General features: G+C 44.4%; 1 long non-coding RNA gene across 1 annotated transcript; it reads left to right on the top strand.

The window, feature by feature from the left end:
• The first annotated feature begins 3,494 nt into the window (after positions 1–3,494).
• Positions 3,495–4,274, top strand: LOC135529973 (uncharacterized). Its single transcript, XR_010453780.1, has 3 exons — positions 3,495–3,534; positions 3,914–4,011; positions 4,140–4,274. It is a non-coding gene; the product is annotated as an uncharacterized LOC135529973 (long non-coding RNA).
• Positions 4,275–6,777: the final 2,503 nt, after the last annotated feature.

Genomic DNA, 6,777 nt, shown 5'->3' with positions numbered 1-6,777 from the left:
AACCCAGCCTAAAACCCCAAACAGCAAGCCATGCATGTTCTGAAAGAGCTGCAAAATCTGGACCCCTACAAATCAGCCGGGCTAGACAATCTGGACCCTTTCTTTCTAAAATTATCTGCCGAAATTCTTGCAACCCATATTACTAGCCAGTTCAAACTCTCTTTCGTATCGTCTGAGATTACCAAAGATTGGAAAGCTGCCGCGGTCATCCCCTTCTTCAAATGGGGTGAGACTCTAGACCCAAACTGCTACAGACCTATATCTATACTACCCTGTCTTTCTAAAGGTCTTGAAAGCCAAGTTAACAAACAGATTACTGACCATTTGAATCCCACCATAACTCCTCCGCTATGCAATCTGGTTTCAGAGCTGGTCATGGGTGCACCTCAGCCACGCTCAAGGTTCTAAGCGACATCATAACCGCCATCGATAAGAGACATTACTGTGCAGCCATATTCATTGACCTGGCCAAGGCTTTCGACTCTGTCAATCACAACATTCTTATTGGCAGACAATTTCTCAAATGATTGCCTCTCCTGGTTTACCAACTACTTGTCTGATAGAGTTCAGTGTGTCAAATCGGAGGGACTGTTGTCCGGACCTCTGACAGCCTCTATGGGGGTGCCATAGGGTTCAATTCTCGGGCCGACTCTCTTTTCTGTATACATCAATGATGTTGCTCTTGCTGCTGGTGATTCTCCTGATCCACCTCTACCTTAGAGCATGCACACCATTCTGTACACTTCTGGCCCCTCCTTGGACACTGTGTTAACTAACCTTCAGACGAGCTTCAATGCCATACAACTCTCCTTCAGTGGCCTCCAACTGCTCTTAAATGCAAGTAAAACTAAATGCATGCTATTCAATCGATCACTGCCCACCTGCTCAGCATCATCCAGCATCTCTGACTTAGAATACGTGGACAACTACAAATACCTGGGTGTCTGGTTAGACTAAACTCTCTTCAGACTCACATTAAGCATCTCAATCCAAAATTAAATCTAGAATCGGCTTCCTATATCGCAACAAAGCATCCTTCACTCATGCTGTCAAACATACCCTCATAAAACTGACCATCCTACCGATCCTTGACTTTGGTGATGTCATCTATAAAATAGCCTCCAACACTCTACTCAACAAACTGGATGCAGTCTATCACAGTGCCATCCGTCTTGTCACCAAAGCCCCATACACTACCCACCATTGCGACCTGTACGCTCTCGTTGGTTGGCCCTCGCTTCATACTCATTGCCAAATCCACTGGCTACAGGTTATCTACAAGTCTGCTAGGTAAAGCCCCGCCTTATCTCAGCTCACTGGTCACCATAGCAGCACCCACTCGTAGCACACGCTCCAGCAGGTATATTTCACTGGTCTTCACTAGACTTTTTTAAAAATGTTGTTCTACTGTATTATTGACTGTATGTTTTGTTTATTCCATGTGTAACTCTGTGTTGTTGTATGTGTCGAATTGCTGCGCTTTATCTTGGCCAGGTCACAGTTGCAAATGAGAACTTGTTCTCAACTAGCCTAACCTGGTTAAATAAAGGTGAAATAAAAAATAAAAACAGAGGATGGTTGTCATTAGCATCATCGCTAATAGGGCTCCAGTGGTCTAAGGCACTGCATCTCAGTGTGAAGCGTCACTACAGACCCTGGTTTGATCCTGGGCTGTATCACAACCGGCCGTGATTGGGAGTCCCATAGGGCGGCACACAATTAGCCAGAGCATCGTCGGAGTTGACCAGGGTCAATAGAAGCAGAGTTTGTTCTTAGTGTTGTGATTGACTGACTAGTTGAATAGTGCTGTGATTGACAGAGTGAAAACATAAATAAATAAAAACTCATAGTGTTGTGATTGACAGAGTCGAAAGCCTTGGCCAGGTCGATAGTACTCATAGTGTTGTGATTGACAGAGTCGAAAGCCTTGGCCAGGTCGATAGTACTCATAGTGTTGTGATTGACAGAGTCGAAAGCCTTGGCCAGGTCGATAGTACTCATAGTGTTGTGATTGACAGAGTCGAAAGCCTTGGCCAGGTCGATAGTACTCATAGTGTTGTGATTGACAGAGTCGAAAGCCTTGGACAGGTCGATAGTACTCATAGTGTTGTGATTGACAGAGTCGAAAGCCTTGGCCAGGTCGATAGTACTCATAGTGTTGTGATTGACAGAGTCGAAAGCCTTGGCCAGGTCGATAGTACTCATAGTGTTGTGATTGACAGAGTTGAAAGCCTTGGCCAGGTCGATAGTACTCATAGTGTTGTGATTGACAGAGTTGAAAGCCTTGGCCAGGTCGATAGTACTCATAGTGTTGTGATTGACAGAGTGTTGTGATTGACAGAGCGAAAGCCTTGGCCAGGTCGATAGTACTCATAGTGGACAGATGCACTCAGACGGGCATTTCTGGGCTGTTTCCTCTTCAGAAAGTTGAAGGAAAATACAAATTTCTGAGGCTAATTTAACAACGACTTGCAGGCAGTGGGTTCAGAATAATTATGAGAAAAAATGGGCCCCCAAATTATACCACCACCATAAAGGGCACTTCAGAGACAGGAAGGGTAAAGGGGCATGTGCTCTACACAGGTAGAGACATATCTGTCCATGTAGCCTTTTCCAAAGTGAGCACTGCTTCATGTGGCAACAGCAGCACTCACTAAATATCCCATATGCCACCTGGGTGAAGAAGTTTTCATTGCATTTTGGGAAGCATTATGTGAGGTGTTATTATGTGTTATTTGTGAAGACCTTGGTCAATTTAGCTCGAATATTACACCTCTTCAATCTGCCACCTAATCCTACCTAATGGGCAGGTCAACCTGGGTAAAGTATTGGCTGTAAGAAGTAAGAGAAAACAACATCTGGTTGTTTTGTAATTACTACTTATGGTATTGCTTGCCAGAATAAACATTGTAATTAATACTTTTCCAATCTGCGTTACCCACTACAGTCAGTAGGAGGCGATGTGAGTCTTTCACGTGATGCTTCTTGCGTGACGTATAATCTAGTGGACGGAACTGGAAGCGTCCTCAACAGCGACAAAGGGCTTCTGATTCACACACCGCGGTGGTTTGCTAGCGAACGTAAAACATTGATGCTCTTTAGACCAATCGTGTGTATATTACTCTTGGTGTTTAGAACATGATTATGTTTACATATCTACTAGTCCATTTAAACGTGATTTGCTTGTTAAATTAGCAAATGTGTTTCATTGGTACTGCACGAGGCTAATCGCTCGGAGCATGAGCTCATTATACTCGACGGAGAAAGAAGCTCTGATGAAAGGAGAGGAAGAAGCTTTCAGGATGAAAAGGGAGGAAGAGGAGGCTATCACATTGAAAGAAGAAGGATGATAATGGTGAAGGAAGGAGTGGAAGAGGTTGTGGAAGAGGAGGAGGTAGAAGCACCAGAATCTAAAAAGGAGGAAGGTGTATAACATTGAAGAAGAGAATGTGAAAGAGGAAGAACCCGTTGGAGTAAAAGAGGAAGGGAGGACATCAATAAAAGAGGAAGAGACTGAAGTTCCGATTTCCACCAGTGAGTACTGTCTTAAAAACAGGGCCACAAACTACCCAATTCTTTAACTAATGTGTGGTTTTAAAGGGCCATTCTACTGAAGATCTACTCTTGAATATGTTGTTCATTACTGTAGCAATCTGCCATTGGTACGTATGTTATGGGATTTCGATGTATTGAATTCTCATTCTCCATGTGGTCTATATTAAAGTTCCCCTCGTCTAATATAACAGGCTTTTAAAATTCAATGTTCAATGCATTTTCCACTTAAAATATCAAACGGGCCGCAAAATCATTTTGTTGATTGATTATTTTAGATATGTATTCATTCCTCTTGTAAGACTCTGTGATTGTAAACTTATGATCTTCTATTGCAATCTGTTTGTTCTCATTCACACAGGAGAGAGACATGACTATCCTGGATCCTCTGGGGAGCCTCAACAACATTCTGATGCTGACGAGGCAGAGAAGAGTCTCTCCAGATCAAAACACCAGATGGTACAGCTTGGTCTGGTCTAGCATACAGCTTGCTCTATTGGGGTCTGGGCTGGGTTTCTGCACTTTATGACAACAGTGACATCAGCATCCATAATGATATGTCTGTGTCCCCTCTTTATGGTTACCAGGACAACGCTAGCCCTTCCTCCCTCCCAGAGTCCCCGTGTCGTGCCTCTCCTGGTAGCACGTTACTGCTGGGTATGAAGAGGTTGTCTGTGCTGCTGGTGGACTGCAGGAAAACAACAGGGCTGAGTGGAACTGTGAGAGGAGGAGAAGAGAAGGAAAGATCAGATTTGACTCATCAAAGTAAGTGCTGTAATTGAGTTTGAACAAATAAAATAGATCTGCCCACTGGTATCTGTTCCCATTAGGGCTGTCACCGACTAATACAAATACAACTTTGCAGACTCTTGGCATTCTCTCAACCAGCTTCAACTGGAATTATTTTCCAACAGTCTTCAAACCAAACTTTATTTGTCACATGCGCTGAATACAACAAGTGTAGACTTTACCATGAAATGCTGAATACAACAAGTGTAGACTTTACAGTGAAATGCTTTACTTACAAGCCCTTAACCAACAGTGATGTTAAATGTAAATTGTTCAGTGGGGATTTTTATGGCTTGGGGGTAGAAGCTGTTGAGGAGCCTTTTGGTCCTAGACTTGGCACTCCAGTACCGCTTGCCGTGGGGTGGCAAAGAAAACAGTCTATAACTTGGGTGAGTCTCAGACAATTTTAGGAGGACTTCCCATATGCTGGGCTTGTTGGTTTGCTTTTCCCTTCGCTCTGCCGTCCTATCCAAAACCATCTCCAATTGGGTTTGAGTCGGTTGATTTGTGGAGGCCCAGGCCATCTGATGCAAACACTCTCAAAAATCTCACCTTTGGACTCATCAGATCAAAGGACAAATTTCCAGCTGTCAATATATGGGTCGTGTTTCTTGGCCCAAGCAAGTCTCTTCTCCTTATTGGTGTCCTTTAGTAGTGGTTTCTGTGCATGCAATTCAACACCATGAACACTTGATTCCGCAGTCTCTTCTGAACAGTTGATGTTGAGATGTGTCTGCCAGTTACTGGAATTCTGTGTGGCGTTTATTTGGGCTGCAATCGAGGTGCCGTTAACTGCGTCCTCTGCAGCAGGGATAACTGGGTCTTCCTGTCCTGTAGCGGTCCTCATGAGAGACAGTTTCATCACATCTTCTCTATACCAACTCCACCTTGTCATAATACAACTGATTGGCTCAAATGCAATAAAAAGGAAGAAATTAACTTTTAACAGAGGCACCTGTTAATTGAAATGCATTCCAGGTGACTACCTCGTGAAGCTGGTTGAGAGAATGCCAAAGAGTGTACAGAGCTGTCATCAAGGCAAGGGTGGATAATTTTGAAGAATTTCAAATATAAAATATATTTTGATTTGTCTAACATTTTTTGTTGATGATGATGATTCACATGATTCTGTATGTGTTATTTCATAGTGGATGTCTTCACACCTGTTTGATTGAAATGCATTTCAGGAAAATGACGGATAGGGCTGCCATGTTTTTACACTATATTTATTTTTTTGGTGTGTGTTTTTACATTATTAGCCCAGAATTATTTTGTTTTATTTGATTATGGATGGCCAGTGTCCACCAACTACATTTACCTTTTGTTTGATGTTGGCGCTCATCCAAGCAGCACCTAGAATAGTGAATTCACCTTCTGACATCAGTGGAACAGCCACTTTACAATAGTGCATCTAAATCATTTAAGGGGGTGAGAAGGATTACTTTATCCTATCCTAGGTATTCCTTGAAGAGGTGGGGTTTCAGGTGTCTCCGGAAGGTGGTGATTGACTCCGCTGTCCTGGCGTCGTGAGGGAGTTTGTTCCACCATTGGGGGGCCAACTATCAGACATAATATAATGTTTAGTGATACATACAGCTGGGATGGACTTTTGGATATCAGAGTAACTGGTAACTCACCAGCATTACGACCAGGAATTCAAATTTCCTGAATCTGATCCTTTGTTCGTAGCCCCCAATTTGACTGATTCCAGAGGCTGACCCAAAAAAAAACGCCAGTGGAAAAGAGGTACTGGGAGTGGGCTTCTAGTCTGACTCAGGAGGCGTGCACACCACCCACCGCTTCTGAGTATATTACTTGTGGAAGAGAGGTACTCGGAGTGGGCTTCTAGTCTGACTCAGGAGGCGTGCACACCACCCACCGCTTCTGAGTATATTACTTGTGGAAGAGAGGTACTCGGAGTGGGCTTCTAGTCTGACTCAGGAGGCGTGCACACCACCCACCGCTTCTGAGTATATTACTTGTGGAAGAGAGGTACTCGGAGTGGGCTTCTAGTCTGACTCAGGAGGCGTGCACACCACCCATCGCTTCTGAGTGTATTACTTGTGGAAGAGAGGTACTCGGAGTGGGCTTCTAGTCTGACTCAGGAGGCGTGCACACCACCCACCGCTTCTGAGTGTATTACTTGTGGAAGAGAGGTACTCTGAGTGGGCTTCTAGTCTGACTCAGGAGGCGTGCACACCACCCACCGCTTCTGAGTGTATTACTTGTGGAAGAGAGGTACTCGGAGTGGGCTTCTAGTCTGACTCAGGAGGCGTGCACACCACCCACCGCTTCTGAGTGTATTACTTGTGGAAGAGAGGTACTCGGAGTGGGCTTCTAGTCTGACTCAGGAGGCGTGCACACCACCCACCGCTTCTGAGTGTATTACTTGTGGAAGAGAGGTGCTCGGAGTGGGCTTCTAGTCTGACTCGGGAG

Source organism: Oncorhynchus masou, unplaced genomic scaffold (genome assembly GCF_036934945.1).
Source record: "Oncorhynchus masou masou isolate Uvic2021 unplaced genomic scaffold, UVic_Omas_1.1 unplaced_scaffold_12244, whole genome shotgun sequence".
Classification (NCBI taxonomy): domain Eukaryota; kingdom Metazoa; phylum Chordata; class Actinopteri; order Salmoniformes; family Salmonidae; genus Oncorhynchus; species Oncorhynchus masou.
The sequence above is the reverse complement of the archived record's forward strand: the minus strand, read 5'-3'. Positions and strand labels throughout refer to the sequence as shown.